Source organism: Sturnira hondurensis, unplaced genomic scaffold, assembly GCF_014824575.4.
Source record: "Sturnira hondurensis isolate 20B ecotype Veracruz unplaced genomic scaffold, ASM1482457v3 Scaffold0014099, whole genome shotgun sequence".
NCBI classification, from domain to species: domain Eukaryota; kingdom Metazoa; phylum Chordata; class Mammalia; order Chiroptera; family Phyllostomidae; genus Sturnira; species Sturnira hondurensis.
The window spans coordinates 379753-395810 of NW_028086730.1; the positions used below are offsets into that span (position 1 = coordinate 379753).

The window sequence follows — 16058 nt, forward strand, 5'->3', positions numbered from 1 at the left end:
AGAATGGTTTATGTAGGAGGTGGTTTGATAGAAAAGTCCGTGGGGAGCTCAGATTGGATTCTGTCCCCCTGGCTTGTGGGTGTCCACTCCAGTGTTCCCCAGCGTCCTCCTGGGTGGTCTTTCAGGTGTGAAAGGGCACCCTGGGTGAGCTACACTTCAGTGAAGAGAGTTTGGGGAGCACCTGTTGTCCTGGATGGGTGGTCTGAAAGCCGCTCGGCCTCTCAGTGTGTCTGACCGGGTGGTCTGAGCCTCTGACAGTGCCGCCCGCTCACATGCAGACTCTCCCTTCCCGCCCCTGGCCTTCTCCTGGTGCTTGGAGCCATGCTCGCTCCCCCTTCCCTTGGCATTGCTTCTTTGGGACCTGCCTGGCACTGGTAAAGGGTTATTTTGATAGATTCAGTCTTAAGTAGAGCTGAGTGTCTTGCTGGTGTAACTTACTCAAGAACAGGAAGAAGATTGTTTGGGGCTAGAAAACTAGCTTTTGTGTAAAGTATAGCAAAGAAAAACTTGGTAGTTTCAATTAACTGCTTGAGAATTTGAGAGTTAGACCGTAGCTGGACATAAAATGAATAGTAATATGATTAAAACTGGACAGGGTGATGTTTGCTTAGCTTCTTTAAGATAAGTTTTCTGTCGATTCGGTGTGAAGATAATATACTTAATACAGATAAAACAGCAGCTCTTCCTTAAAACAGTATTTGTGGCGTGTCGTTTATTTCTGTGATAAACTTGTGTCTGGCAGTTGCATACTCTGGACATTTGAGAGGCAGCCTGATTATCTGTTGGTCTAAAACTTTATGTGTGTATTGCCCTTAAGGAGAGTAGATGATAACGGCAGAGAAGCCCTTGTCACATCTGCTCACCTAAACTCAGCACTGAGTTCGTTTGGTGGAAGCACCAGAGCTGTGGTTTGGTCTTCCTCGTAGGTCAGGCTCTGAGCCCCAGGGGTGCTGAGTGCTGCCAGCTGCTTTGAGCTCCTTTTCTTAGGTGAGATGGACTGAAAAGTAGACCTGGCCTCTTGGCTTTAAGCAGCTTTCTTATTTTTTTTTCCTTAAGAAAACCTCATATGATTGGTTTTTGATTTACTGTAGGTTATTGCATCTCAGCCAGGGGATGATTCTACACCCAAAGAAACATTTGGCAGTGTCTGGAGGCATTTGTATAGTGGGAGTGGGCAGCGCGCTACTCTGGCTTCTAGAGGGTAGAGATCAGGGGTGCTTCTCCCCGTTCTGTGACGGGGCAGGGCAGTGTCTCTCCTCTCCCGAAATCTGTGTACGTATGTACGTACGTACGTACGTATACACACACACACTCTATCCATCTCTGAATATCAGTAGTGCCGAGGTTGAGAGACCCTGCTCTAGGTAGATGGTAGGCGCAGGTAGACCTGTGTTGGAATCGTTTGGGAGACTTTTTAGGATCATGGGTGATGGATCCCACCTCTGGACATTGGTGGGACTGCAGGTACGTGTTGGGAAAGCTCCTCAGGGGGTGCTGGTGTGCAGCTGGGCTGGGAGCTGTTGTGCTGGAACAGAAGTGTTAGGGACCCCTCGTGGGTGTTCTGGTGAGCTGGGAGCTGTCTTTGTCCACCAGTTTCTAGCTTGGAAGTTACTTAGTAGTGTGAGAGATGGTGTATGCACGTTATTTTCAGGTGCCTGAAGACTGAACTTTAAAATAAATTTTTAGTGACACTGTAAAGTAATTTAGAAAACTTTTTTACCCCCATGGAAGTAATTACCATGCTTTTCTGGAACTTAGCAACATCCTCAGGTGTTTAGGGTTGTTCGTAGCTGTGCTAAGTAACCACCTTAAACTGCTGTGAATTTTGAGTTTTGTAGCTTTTTTCCTCATCCTGTTCGTGCCTGTCTGTTCTGTTTTAGATGCTGGCTTCATCATTTTATCCCAGAGAGTTAGCTGTGGATCAGTTTGCCAGTTCTGCCCTTGAGGGCGAGAGAGAGGCACACTCCATGCTTAACCTTTCACACAGTGGCCCTTGCCGGCTAGTAAAGGGGGCGGCTCTGTGCCCTGGTGGGCTGTGTGTGACCAGGTGCAGGTGGGCGTTCTTCCTCCTGGGGAGATGAGGCGCAGGAGCGGAGACGGGCAGAGATTCCTTTCTCACACAGTTAAAATTTAGATAGTCTAGTTTATCGAATAGAAGAATGTTAGTATAAAAACTATACAGGTTTTTAGCAACTGACTGTTAATATCTGGACAAACAAAGAGAAGGAGATTATGCAGGCACTTTTCTAATCCTTCATCCTGAAATTTGACTTACGACCCTTACTGGTGTGACTCAGTTGGTTGCATGCCCTCCCAAAGCAAAAGGTTGCCTGCTTGATTCCTGGTCAGTGCCCATGCCTGGGGTTGTGGGTTTGGTCCCCATCTGGGCGCATATGAGAGGCAACTGATTGATGTTTCTTGCCCTCTGTTCCTCCCTTCCCCTTTTCCTCTCTCTAAAAATAAATAAAATCTTTAAAAAATTCAGGTTATGGTCATAGGTGAAAAGCAACCCTTCTCCCATCTACTTCTAACCTTCATTTATTTGACCAGCAAGTACAGGGAGTCCTTACTTTGTCAGGAACTGTTAGAGATTCGCTCACGAACAGGTGCTTAAGGATGTGCAGTCTGGAAGGAGAGGCAGCACTTGCAAAAGCAATACAGTTTTGGTTGGAGACCAGGTAACAAACTTGTTGAAGCTGCATGTGGTGTACGCAGGCGCTCACTGAGAGGCCCTGGAGGCCTCGGAGGAAACTCTGTTTGCTTGCTGGGTGGTTGCGATGGCCAGAGGCCCTGTGCCAAAGCATTAAAGGAGTCCCCCCCTGTTTCTCCTGTGTATTGCGTGGTTCTGTTGACTTGCGTCTTTGGTTTGGTTTCTCTCAAAAAGCAATGCCTGTCCTCCCATGTTGGGGAAGCTGTTCTGTCCTGGCTGATAAGGTTCATCTGTAATGCCTTGTGTTCCCCTGACGGAGGGTGTTAGGCCGTCACACTTGAAACACTGACTGGGGCCGTACCCACCAGGGCTCCGTGGAGGGTCACACTAAACCTCTTGAGCATCCTTGAAATTGATGGGGCCTCCAGTGGGACTGTTTTTTTCCTGCTGCAGTCTGGGTCTAGGTTGACTGGAGGTTTTGTGGTCTTTTGACTTGGACTTAGATTTAGTTGCCATGGGAACCTGTTTTCTCCCCCCCCTCCCCTTTATTTTTCTTTCCTGAGAGAGGGGAGATACTAGTTTTTGGATGGATCAAAACCCAACCTGTTTCAGGTTTTGGATGATGATAAAGTGACATCTGGATACTGAGTAGATTGGCTGGATGGTAAAGAAGCAAGGGAAGGGGACCTTGGTGATACTCGGAAAGCCTCTTGCTGTGACTGAGACGTTTTCGTGTCATAGACTTGGCACGGGTCTGGGTCTGCTCTGAGTGGAGGCAGTTGGCTGCTTGTCATGTGCGTCTGGCCAGTGTTGACTGGGTTTATAAGTGAGGACTGTGCTGTTGGCTGTGAAGTTATGTAAATAGAGTTTGATAGGTTATGAACATCTTTTTGCTGATATAAGGAGGCTCTGATTTTGTACTTAATGGCTCGAGAAAACTAGGGTGCTATTAGTTGCAAAATTTCTTCAAGTGGGAATATGTACTGACTTGGGGTGTTTTGTGCTGTAGTGAGATCTGGTGGCCTTGGGAAGGAAAGCTGCGTGAAAGATTGGCTTTTAGGATGGTAGAGAGCAGAACGAAAAAGGCTGCAGGAAAAATAAAAGTTGAAGGTGCAGAAATAAGAGTATGATTGAACGTTGAGTCATGCTTGGAGAAAACCGTGCAGTTCCCTGGTCAGAGCCTTGGATCCCTGTCCCTAGGTGTGTATCTGACAGCAGTGTGGGTGCCAGGGAGACACTTGGACAAGAAGAGAAAGCACAGTTTGCCCGAGAATGCGTGGCATTCGGGACCCTAGTCAGGGTAAGCAAGGCAGCTGTGTTGTGCTGCCCACCAAGGCACGCTCCGTGGTGGCCTGGGAGTTAGCGGACATTGCCTGGACCTTGGTGAGATCTAGGATCCCCAGCTGGGGCGGTGGTGGAGGAGCACTGACTGGTATTGACTCAGCTGGCTGTTGGGGGCTTCCTCTCCCAAGAGTCGTGGTTTTGGAACGGGACATACTAACTTAGAGACTATTGCTTCTTAGAGGACAATTTAGGCCGTGCTGGAGAAGGGACATATGGGCAGCTGAGAAATCTCAGTTTCTGGAGCCACAATTCCAAATGTCGCTTGCTTTTACAGTGACATCACAGGTGGGCCCCACTGAGAGTTAGAAATGAAGGGGTAACTTGGGAATTATCTCCTTCTGGTGGTAGTCCTGTCAGTTGTCCTTTTAGTAGATGAGGGGTGGAGCCTCCTGGTTTTCTTCTGTCTGCTTGGGTACACTGGGTTGGGTTTCTGTAGCGTGGGTGGGTCTCATCCGCCTCTGTTGCTGTGAGACCCTGCCCCTTGTGATTAAGTAACACCCTGAATGAGCCCAACCTCCCCCTGTTCCCCCCCCCCCCCCCCGCACTTCTTTTTCTTTGCACCGTGGACCTCTGGGCCTTGCTTTATTACAGTGGCTTTAAAAACCATGCATTTGACACCTACATAGGCATGGTGTTTTATGCGAAGGGGGTTTTCCCAGACTGGTACCTGTTCTCTGTCCCGAATTCAGAGTGCTCAGGGTCTAAGGTAATCAGCTTTTGAGTCTGGCTCCCACAGCCCTCCGGGTTTGTGTCCCTGCGCCTTACCTGTGAAGTGAGTTTTAAATATAGACTGATGGGCCCAGCACCTAGTGCAGGAGTAATATTTGCATTAATATTAGGCACCAGTCTTCCAATAATAATAGAAATAACTTCAGGAGTGACTTTCCTGGAAGGTGAGGTGAGCACCCTGGAGGAGTGAAACATGTGCAGGATCGTGTAGGGCCTCTGAAGTCTCACTGTCTGTTTGGGCAAGTCCAGGGTGATGGTGATACTGGGCAAGGGCGGGAATGGGATTAGTGTTTGTATGTGGGTCCCCGGCCCCCCACATTTAGGTTGTTGTTGAGATCTCTCTGCCATTATGAAGGTCACTTTGTTTGCTTAGGAGCCTCCTGTGTTACACAGAACTAGGTATTTTTTCAGTGCTGTGCTCTTGAAGAAAAATCACATCTGCTTTGAAGAACCAGGACATTTTAAGGGGTGACTGGATCTTCCTAATTTTGTACTGGGTTTCCTTATAAATTCCACATTATTACCAGACCCCTTCTCTGTAAAGGGCCAGGGAGTGAACGTCAGGCTCTGGGGGCTGTGTGGCTGCTCACCTCGGCCGGCATGTGGGAGCTGCCACGGACAGCTCGTCGGCGAAGGGTGCCCGAAGGGCGGCCTCTCCCAGCGAGGAGCAGGTGGTGGGCTGGCGTCGGCCAGTCTTGTGCCAACCTAGTTTTCATTTTAGTGATTTTTAAATCCTCACCCGAGAATATGTTGATCGGTTGTATAGAGAGAGCAAGGGAGAGAGACAGACGGACAGACAGATGTCGATGGGAGAGAAACACCGACTGCCTGCCTCCCGTGCGCGTCCTCACTGGGGTCGGACTGCGTCCTCCATGTGCGGCCTGCCGGGAGGCGCGCGCGACCTTCTGGTGTTCGGGAGCTCCGCTGCTGGCCAGGGCTTATTTTAGTTTTACTAAGGTCATGTGTTCAAAGAATATGTACCAGCATGTGTACAGGTACCAGGTGTTAAAACCAGCCATTGCGAACCCACTGAGCTTAAGGAAGCTATGTTGCCTCCACCTTCGGCTCCCTGTCCACCCGCCGAGGACCACTCTTCCGCCCTCCCTGACCTCCCAGGGCAGCCTCTCCCCCACGTGCCTCGTTTCCATGCTTTCCTTCTCGGCGTTCCATAGGGTACACTCGTGTATCACGTGTGACTTAATTTTTCTATGTCCTGTGAATCAAATCATTTTGTTCCTACCTCCTCCACGTTGTTTCTGAGGCTCGTTCGTCCACGTGTTTGCACTCCTGAGGTCTTAGGCCCCGGGACTCGTGTTCTGCAGCAGAGTCTGTTGGCACTGAGTGGAACAGACGGAAGCCTGTCCTCACGGGGCTCGCACTTCAATGGGGAAGGACAATGGAAGGGCCAGAGGTGCAGCAGTCATGTGTGATGCAGCGGGGGGAGGAGGAAAGCAGAGGAGTGGGTGGCGGGGGCTGTTTGCAGATTGAAATGGGGTGATCTGGGTGAGCCTCCCTGTGAAGGTGCCCTGTGGACAGAAGGAGGTGAGGGAGAGCCGTGTGGCTGTGGGTGTGGGTGGGATGGGAGGAGCCTCCTGGGCGGAGAGCCTAGTGTGCCTGAGGTGCCAGGAAGGGCTGGGGGTGCAGACAGAGGCTAGCCTGGCTGGGGCGGGGGGGCGCCCAGAGAGAGCGGCAGGGGATGAGGTCAGAGGGGTGAAGGTAGGGGTGGGAGACCAGCACACAGGCTGTCCTTAGGATTTTATCTTTCTCTGAGTTGGATGGGAAGTTGTAGTGTTTTGAACAGGTGTGTGACGTGAGGTCGGATTTAAATGTTTACAAGGTCCCCTAAAGCTTTGTTAAGGATAGCTCCCACTGTACTGCTGCAAGGTAGTGGCAGCAGGACGGAGGGGGCACAGGTGACGGTGGGAGGTGTTTGCTTTCTGGGTGCATCTTGAAGGTGGTGACGACATGATTTGCTGAGCACGAGAGTGCGGGGCGATGGCCTTGGGGAGCTGTGCTCACTGTGGAGGTGGCCGTGTGTGAACACAGGGACGGCTGTAGGACACCCAGGTGTGAAAGGAAGCCCAGCATCTGGGTCCGGGGCCCGTGAGCTGTGATGCTCTTAGAGCCAACCAGAGACTCGTAGATTAAAGTGGTGGAGTTGAGGGGACAGGCTGGCGCTGACGACAGAAATTCGAGGCAAGGAAGAGTCCTGAGGTTGAGCAGAAGCACTGCGGGATGGGGCCTGTCCGCCAGGAAAGACGGGCGGGCCGCCGAGGGGTGAGCCCGGTGAGTCCGTGACCTGTGAGGCCAAGGAGGTGTTGTCACGGAGGAGGGGGACCTGGGCCCAAGGCTACTGCTGTAAGGTCAGGTCAGCTGAGGGCCAGGACTTGTCCATTGACTTTGGCAGCACAGGACAGCGATGGCCTTGAGGAGCAGTTCCCAGAGGATAATGTGGGGAAAGTCTGGGGCACGGAAGGGTGTACGAAGGGCCGAGAGAAGAGACCAGAGATGGAGAGAGTTCTTCTGCAGGCACCTGTCTTGATGCTGCAGGCGGATTTGGGGCCTGAGAAGGTTTTACTGAGATGGGAGGAATGGCAGCATTTTTCGTCGTGGTGGTAGGAAACGGTTCTGTACAGAATGGACAACTTGATGAAGCAGGAGGGGGACACTTACTGGAGCCTTTTTAGGAAGGCCGTGGGGTGGGCCGAGTGGGGGGCTCATAGCCTCCTCCTTGGTGAGGGCAGAGTAGGGGGATGGGATAGTGGGAGCAGGTGGACATTGTCTGTCTTTCCCAGTGACGTAGGATGGGATTATCAGCAGCTGGGGAAGAGGAGGGTGAGAGGGGCTGGCGGGTCGTGGGGCAGCAGGAAAAGGTATGGGATAGTCTGTGGTTAGGTAAGGTGAGGATGTGAGTGGGTCAGCAAGGTGGAATGGCCATCTGAGGGGCGGGGTCTGGGGAAGAGAGGTTGTGTTCTTTCTCCCAGAAGCAGAGTAGGCAGTGGGTGCTGCAGTTGGGTTGAAGCTGTGCGGTGCCCCGGCCCCCGCACCCCCCGCTGTTCCCCAGCAAAAGTGGTAAAGCCAGAGCAGGGCCAGTGATTCTACGGGTGGAGCGTGGAGTTCAGGCAGGGAGGGTGCAAGTGTGGGGGGGGGTGAGGTTGGTCCATGGCTGTGCCTGTCACTCTAGCTCTCCCTTTCACTTCTGCGTCCTCTTCCAGACCAAGTACACCCCTTCCAATTCTTTGTCCTAGCTTTGGAGGGTAGGGCTGCTTTCAGTAAACCAACATGATGTTGTGAACATGTGCAAAGACCTTATCAAGGGTGTAGACCTTGCAGGGCAGTGGGACCCATACATCTTTAACTTCTGTAGACGCCACTGGTTGTCCCGAGAGGCTTGTCCAGTTTGCCTTCCTACCAGAAGTGTTCTTGTTGTGTCGGCCCTCGGGGCTGTCAGACTCCTCCTACCTGGCCAGTTTGTTGGGCTTGAGCTTTTATGTCATTTTTTAAAAATAACAGCTTTACTGAGATACAGTTCACATACCATAGAGTTCACCCTCTTAAATTGTACTACAGATTTAGTGGGTTTCAGTATATTCACAGAATCGTGCAGTTTGTCGGCACAGTCTAATCTTAGAACATGTTCCTCATCCTCTGAAAAAGCCTGGTGCCCATCAGGAGTCTCTCACCACTTGTACTAACCCTAGACGGCCGCAGCGTTCTCTCAGTAGGTCTGCCTGTCCTGGGCCTCCCTTTACAGGGAGTTATACTTGACGTGGTCTTTGTTTCTGGCTCCTTTAACTTAGCAGAGTGTTTTCAAGATTCATCCGTGTTGTAGCATGTCAGTATCAGCACTTAATTGCATTTTATTGCCAAATAATATTCCATTGTGTGGATAAACCCCATGTTATTTATCCATTTATCAGTCGATAAATGTTTGGGTTGTTTTCACTCTTTGACTATTGATCCGGCTGTGAGCATTTGTGGACAAGTCCTTGGTGGATGTAGGTTTTTATTTCTCTGAGTGTATACTTAGGAGTGGAATTGCTGGGTAGTGTTGTAACCGTTTATTTTTTTTTCATTTTAACTTTAATTTTTGATTTTAGAGAGAGGGGAAGGGAGGGAGAAAGAGGGAGAGAAACATTGATTGGAGAGAGAAACATCAGCTGGTTGCCTTCTGCATGAAACCTGACATGGGACCGAACTCACAACCCAGGCATGTGCCTCGAACAGAGTCAAACCAACGACCTTTGGGTTTGTAGTACGATGCCCAGCCCACTGAGCCACACCACCCGGGGTGGGTAACTATGTGTAGAGTTTGAAGAACTCCCAAACTGTTTCACAAAGTGGCTCCACTGTATTATATTCTTACCAGCACTAGATGAGATTTCCAGTTTCTCCATGTCCTTGCTAACATTTATTATTTTCTGTTTAAAAAAATTGTAGCCATTTTAGAAGTGCGAAGTGTGGTGTCTCACTGTCATTTTGACTGCCGTTCCCTAGAAAGATAGTGCTGTTGAGCGTGCTTTCGTGTGCTTGTTGGCTGTCTGTATATCTTTGGTGGAAAGTTATTTTTGTTAATTTGTGTTCGTTGGTTTCAACGATCTTTTCTCTGATTACCGAGCATGTGGAGTACCCTTTCCCACTTTTGTGAAGTGCCTGTTGTTGAGTTTGATCTCTCTCCTTTGTAGGAATCGTTAATATAAGCCAGTGAATGATCTGTTATTAGTGATCTGTGACATACCTCTTTTCCCAGTTTTCGAATTGCCTTTTTGCTCTGTTTATGAGATCTTTGAAGAGTGGTCGTTGAAAGTGTGGGATGGAGGGCAGAAGGGGTCTCAGGGCCCCAGCCCTTCCCTCTACCCTTCACACTGCCCAGGTGGAAGGGCAGGCTTCTGGTTTGTAGGTGGTGGTCTGTTAAGAGTCTTACGGATTTCTTGCTGTAAGTCTTGCACATCTTTTATTAGATTTATTCTTTGGGCACTTTGGTACTTTATAGTTTTTTTTCTGTTGTAAATAATTTTTAAGTTAAAATTTCTATTTGCTGATAAATGGAAATGCAGGTGACTTTATATACAGTTCTTATATGCAGTAACTTCTCTAACTTAATCATTTGCCTGTGGACTCTTTTGGGGTTTTTATGTAAATAATCATCTCATCTTTGAATAATGATAGTTCATTTCTTTCCAGTCCTTTTACTCTTTCTATCTTATCTTTCTGCTTCAGGGCAGTCATTACAATGGAGAATATAAATGGCAGTGACCGGTATCTTTGCGATCCTGGTTTACAAGAAAGTGCTTTTGTCTTTCAACTTTAAATGTGTGGGTATTTTTTTCTTTAACAGGTTGAGGAAGATTCCTTTCATCTTAGTTTATAGATAATTAAAATAACTCAAGTGGGTATTGAGTTTAATTGAACGTATTACCTGTATCTATCGAGATGATGGTATGATTTTTCTCCCTTTAACCTGGTAGTGTGAAAAATTGCTCCGACAGGTAGTGCTGAAATTAACTGTATATTTCTGGGGTAAACCCAGTTTGATCATAACATATTCTTTAAAAAAATACTTTTGGGGGTATGTTTTGTTTTTTACTTGCTAATATGTTAGAAATTATGGGTCTGTGTCCATTGATAAGATGAGTCTGTAATTTTTTTTTTAAGTTTTAATTTATTTTCAGAGAGAGGCAGAGGGAGGGAGAAAGTGAAGGAGAGACAAATTGGTTGTCTCTCATGTACCCCTTACTGCAGACCCAGCCCTCAACCTAGGCCTGTGCCCTGACTGGGAATTGAACCAGTGACCCTTTGGTTTGTAGGCCGGCACTCAATCCACTGAGCCACACCAGCAGGCAGGTTAGTCTGTAATTTTTATTTTTTGTATGAACTTTGATGACTTTGATCATCAGGTTATTTTAGTCCAATAAAATAAGCTGTAGTGTTTCTTCATTTTATTCTTTTAAAATTTTTATGTAAAGTTGGAAAAAAATTGTTTTCAATGTTTGGTATTATAAAACTTGCCCATAAAACTATCAGGGCCTAGTGCTTTTTGTCTGAGATTTCAAAATTATTGATTGTTGCTTTCATAGTCAAGGATCATTAGAATATTTTTTCCTGAGTCACATTTGATAATTTATATTTTTCTAAAATTATATTGTCTGATCTTTGCAAATATTGGCAGAAAATTCTAATTTCTTATCTTTTGAATCTCTGCTATTTGTAATTCCTAATTTTTCTTTTTTGCTTTTTGTTACATATTTATTAGAGACAGTCATTGATAGTTTATAAAAATTGGCCTGATATACACAAATATTTCATGATAATGGTGATTAAAAAACAGCTATTCCCACCTGCCTTGTGTCCACACCAACATTCAACCCAGGTTGGTTTAATCTTGAAGTGTAATCCAATAAGACTGAACACCAAACACTTCAGGTCTTGGATAAGATAATATAATATTCATAAGCCTTCTGGGTCCTTGGATTGATTGAACCAATTTTCGATGTTGTAAAAGAAATGTGTTTGTCTCCAAAGGCGATTTCAGGCTCCTGCCGGTCCACTTGATCAGGAGGAGGCCACAAAGCCTCATCCTCTTTGCAAATTTCCATGTCATTCTCTTCAGTTTCTCCATCACACTTTTATGTGTACAAGCCTCTTTTCTGATGATATCATTTTTATAATTGCTGTTGGTGGTATATCTCAATTTCCCATCTGGTCAGAATTCATTCCAGGAATTCATGGCTGAACTTGCCCTTGTGACCAGGTAGTAATGTAGATAAAAGTCACTCCATGGCTTGCAAAACGCCACCGAGACTGAACTTTAATAGCAAACCATGTCCCCACTGTGTGTACCTGAAAGTGACCCTAATGTTTAACTTTTTAAGCAGGATGCTTTGGTCATTAATTTTTAGCATTTTCATATACTTGTATGTGTACACATATATATCTAAATAAAGTGGTAATGTCTCTTTAGTATTATTTTAGCTACGTCCCAAAGTATTGCTGTGTAGAATTTCTATCTTTTGGTTCTGAATATGTTCAAATTTTTGTTTGACTTAGGAGTTTAGAAAGTATATTGAAAAATCTTGGTGTATACAATATCTTTTTTTTTCTTTTGTTGATTCCAGAGAAGGAAAAAGGGAGGGAGAAAGAGGGAGAGAATCATTGATGTGAGAGAGAAACATTGATCGATTGCTTGTTACGTGCGCCCCAAGCAGGGAACAAACGCTACCCAGGGATTGAACCTGCAGCCCAGGCATGTGTCCTGATGGGGAGTCAGCCAGTGATCTTTCGGTTTCCAGGATGACACCCAACCAACTGAGCCACACCAGCCAAAGCACAATATCATTTTTTTAAATCTTTGTTACTGATTGCTGACATAATTGTGTTTAATGAAATGTGGTCTTAATGTGATTTTGATTCTTTGAAATTGGTTGGCTCAATTTTAACATTGTGTAGTTTGTGGCAAATTCTTATCAATATTCCTTGTGTGTTTAAAAAGAATGTGTTTCTAATTTCAAGGTGAGGTATTTTTCACATCTATTAGATCAAGCACATTAATTAAATTCACATTTAAACTAGTATCCTTAACTAATTTAGTTGGCTAGTGCTGTCAGTTACAGAGAAGGGTGTTGTTAAAATCCCTTGTTCTGCAAGATTTGTCAGGTTCTATAGTTCTCCTTTTTCCTCTGCCTGTGAGTGTAGCGTGGTTAAGTTCCTAGGTATTGCACAGTCTGTGAGTCTTTGCTTCTAGGACTGTTTTCTCCATTACAGTGTGTTTGGTCCGATGTTGGTACAGTTGTGCCAAGTGACTTGGCTAATGTTAGCCTGATAATGTATTTTTTCTGTCCTTTTGCTATTAAGTTTTTTGTGGCTTTAATGTTTTTTAGGTATGTCTTTTGAAAACGGCATACAACTAGATTGCGTTTTTGTAACTTTAAACTGACAAGTTAGTCCATTTATATTGAGATAGAAATATTTTGTTTATTATCTTATTTTGTACTTTCTAATTTGGCTTTTTCCTGTTCTTTTTCTTTTCTTGTCTTTGTATTATGGGATTTTTTTTTCTTGTTCATGCTCACTTTGTATACCCAAACCCATTAATACACTGATCAGACACTTTTTTCTTGGTAATCTTAGACATTTCATATTTAACTTGCTTTTAAAGCTAGTGGGTACCTTTATCCTTATAAGAACCTTACAGTACTTTAGTCTGATATTTCTTCCCAATTTTTATGCTGCTATTGCCTTATTTTCATTTTGTTGCTCTTAAAATCCCACAAATTAGGCATTATATATATTTACACATATGAATGGTCTGTCTGGAAAAAGTCCAGCCATTGTTACTATAACGAGAACAGTTTGCACACCATCGATGTGGCCTGGTGGCCGAGGAGAGTGGACTGGAATGTGCCTGTGTGAACAATGACGGCGTCACTGTACTGGTCAGTGGGGGTGGTAGATGCTGCTGAGTGAGCAGGTGTCCTGTGTGGCCATCGCATTCAAAACGACTGAGCCAGTAGAGCAACGGATCTGCATCGGATTTGGCGTGAAGCTTGAACAACCCTCCACGGAGGCCATTCTGGTGACTCGGAGGCCGCAGCTGTGGGCACTGGGGATTGGCAGCCTCAGCATGACGGCACACCCGCTCACGCATCACCTCTCCTGCAGGTTTTTGGTAAAACATCAGATCACCCAGGTGACTCAGCCCCCCTACAGCCCAGATTTGGCGCCCAGCAACTCCTGGCTTTTGGCAAAACCAAAATCCCCTTTAAAAGGGAAGAGATTTCAGACAGTCTGTGAGATTCAGGAGAATACGACAGGGCCGCTGATGGTGATTAGAACTGTGTGAGGTCCCCAGGTGCCCGCTTTGAAGGGGACTGAGGCGTCCTTGTCCTGTGTACAGTGTTTCCTGTACCTCGTGTCTTCTTCAGTAAAGGCCTCCATTTTTCATATTACATGGCCGATACCTTCTGGCAGATACATATAATGTCATTCTTGAAAAGGGTTTTTTCTAACACCCATGTGTAGGTGGGTAATTATTTTCCCTTAGTGCGTTGACAGTGTTACCCTCCCTTATCCATAGCAGTTAGCCGTTGGTTTTTCTTCATCTTGAAATTGGAAGTGCTCTGTACGTAAAGCACGTGTTAAGTTGGCCAGTCCAGCAGCTATGTTTACTCTTTATTTTTAGGGTGCTGGTGTTATCTTTTATTTTGAGTTACTCTTTTGGTGTTTGGCTCACTCTGAATAGCCAAGTAAGTACCTGATGTGTTTTGGATAAGTATTCAAAAAACAATAACCATTGCATAATAGAGAATGTTCATTTTGAGAGCTGGCGGGTGTGAATTTTTTTCCTTTTTAGTATGTTCCTATGTCAGTAAGGAATTTCCTAGAGATTTTCCTGCTCCTTCATTCACATTAGTTCACTAGTTTTTATATCATACCCAGAAATGGGAAAGAGTTCAAGGATAATTCTTTTTTTTTTAATTTCATTTATTTATTTATTTTTAGAGGGGAGGGGAAGGAGAGAAGGAGAGAAATATCAATGTATGGTTGCCTCTGATGAGTCCCCTGCTGGGAACTGGCCTGCAACCCAGGCATGTGCCCTGACTGGGAATCAAACCTTGATCCTTTGGTTTGCAGGCCTGCGCTCAATCCACTGAGCTATACCAGCCAGGGCTCAAATACTCTTATTTTAAAACTACTTCATTTTTTTAAAGATTTTTATTTATTTATCATTAGAGGGGAAGGGAAGGAGAGAGGGAGAGAAATATCAATGTATGGTTGCCTCTCGTGGGTCCCCTGCTGGGAACTGGCCTGCAACCCAAGCATGTGCCCTGACTGGGAATCGAACCATGATCATGTGGTTTGCAGGCCCGTGCGCAATCCACTGAGCTACACCAGCCAGGGAGGGCAAGGATAATTCTTTTAAAATTGGGGTTGCTTGGTTGCCAGAAACCATTTGTGTAAACCTTAAACGTTCGACTCCAGCCAGGTGCAGAACAGTGACGGCAATTCTGGAAGAGGCATGCAGACCAAACAGGTTCTGAGCTGAGAAGAGGGGTGGAGAGTGGGGTTAGCAGTGCAATACCTGGCCTGTCCCAGGGAGGCCATGTTTTAGCCTTCTTTCTTTTTTTTTTTAATATATTTTATTGATTATACCATTACAGTTGTTCTATTCCCCCCCTTCATTCCCCTCCACCCACACACTCCCTCCCCCACTATTCTCCCCCCCTTAGTTTATAACCACGTGTCTCAATTTCTTTAGATTCTATATTTCCCCCACTATTCTCGCCCTCCCCCCTATCTATTTTCTACCTACCATCTATGCTATTTTCTGTGCCTTCTCCCCCCTTCTTCTCCTCCCACCCCCCTGTTTCTAACCCTCCATGTGTTCTTCATTTCTATGGTTCCACTACTGATCTAGCTGTCCTCTTGGTCTGCTTTTGTTTTAGGTGTGGTTGTTAATAACTGTGTCTTTGCTGTCCTTTCACTGTTCATATTTTTCATCATCTCTTTCTTATATAAGTCCCTTTAGCATTTCATATAATAACGGCTTGGTGATGATGAATTCCTTCAACTTGAACTTATCTGAGAAGCACTTTATCTGTCCTTCCATTCTAAATGAAAGTTTTGCTGGATAGAGCAATCTTGGCTGTAGGTCTTTGGATTTCATGACTTGGAATACTTCTTTCCAGTCCCTTCTTGCCTGGAAGGTCTCTTTTGAGAAATCCGCTGACAGTCTGATGGGTACTCCTTTGTAGGTGACTGTCCCCTTATCCCTTGCTGCTTCTAGGATTCTCTCCTTCATTTTAGTCTTGGCTAATGTAATTATGATGTGCCTTGGTGTGTTCCTTCTTGGGTCCAACTTCTTTGGGACTCTCTGAGCTTCCTGGATTTCCTGGAAGTCTATTTCCTTTGCCAGATTGGGGAAGTTCTCCTTTATTATTTGTTCAAATAAGTTTTCCACTCGTAGCTGTTTCTTCCCCCTTCTGGTACCCCTATAATCCAGATGTCGGAACGTTTAAAGATGTCCCGGAGGTTCCTAAGCCTCTCCTCATTTTTTTGAATTCTCATTTCTTCATTCCTTTCTGGTCGGATGTTTCGTTCTTCCTTCTGGTCCATTCCATTGATTTGAGTCCCAGTTTCCTTTCCATCGCTATTGGTTTCCTGGACATCTCCCTTCATTTCAATTAGTTTAGCCTTCATATGTTTCTCTAATTTGTGACTGTAGTCTACCAATTCTGTGAGCATCCTGATAAATAGTGTCTTAAATTGGGCTTCTGAGAGGCTGGCAATTTCCCGGTCGCTTAGGGTTATTGGCTCTGGGACTTTGAGTTCCTCTTGC

General features: G+C 45.8%; 1 protein-coding gene and 1 pseudogene across 19 annotated transcripts in view; one reads left to right on the plus strand and one right to left on the minus strand.

Annotated features, from left to right (window-relative positions):
* The window catches only part of PPP6R3 (protein phosphatase 6 regulatory subunit 3), a 122576-nt gene that overhangs the window by 1641 nt on the left and 104877 nt on the right, over nt 1-16058 (plus strand). The window lies entirely within an intron of this gene.
* The window catches only part of LOC118998408 (protein mago nashi homolog), a 37334-nt pseudogene continuing 32269 nt past the window's right edge, over nt 10994-16058 (minus strand).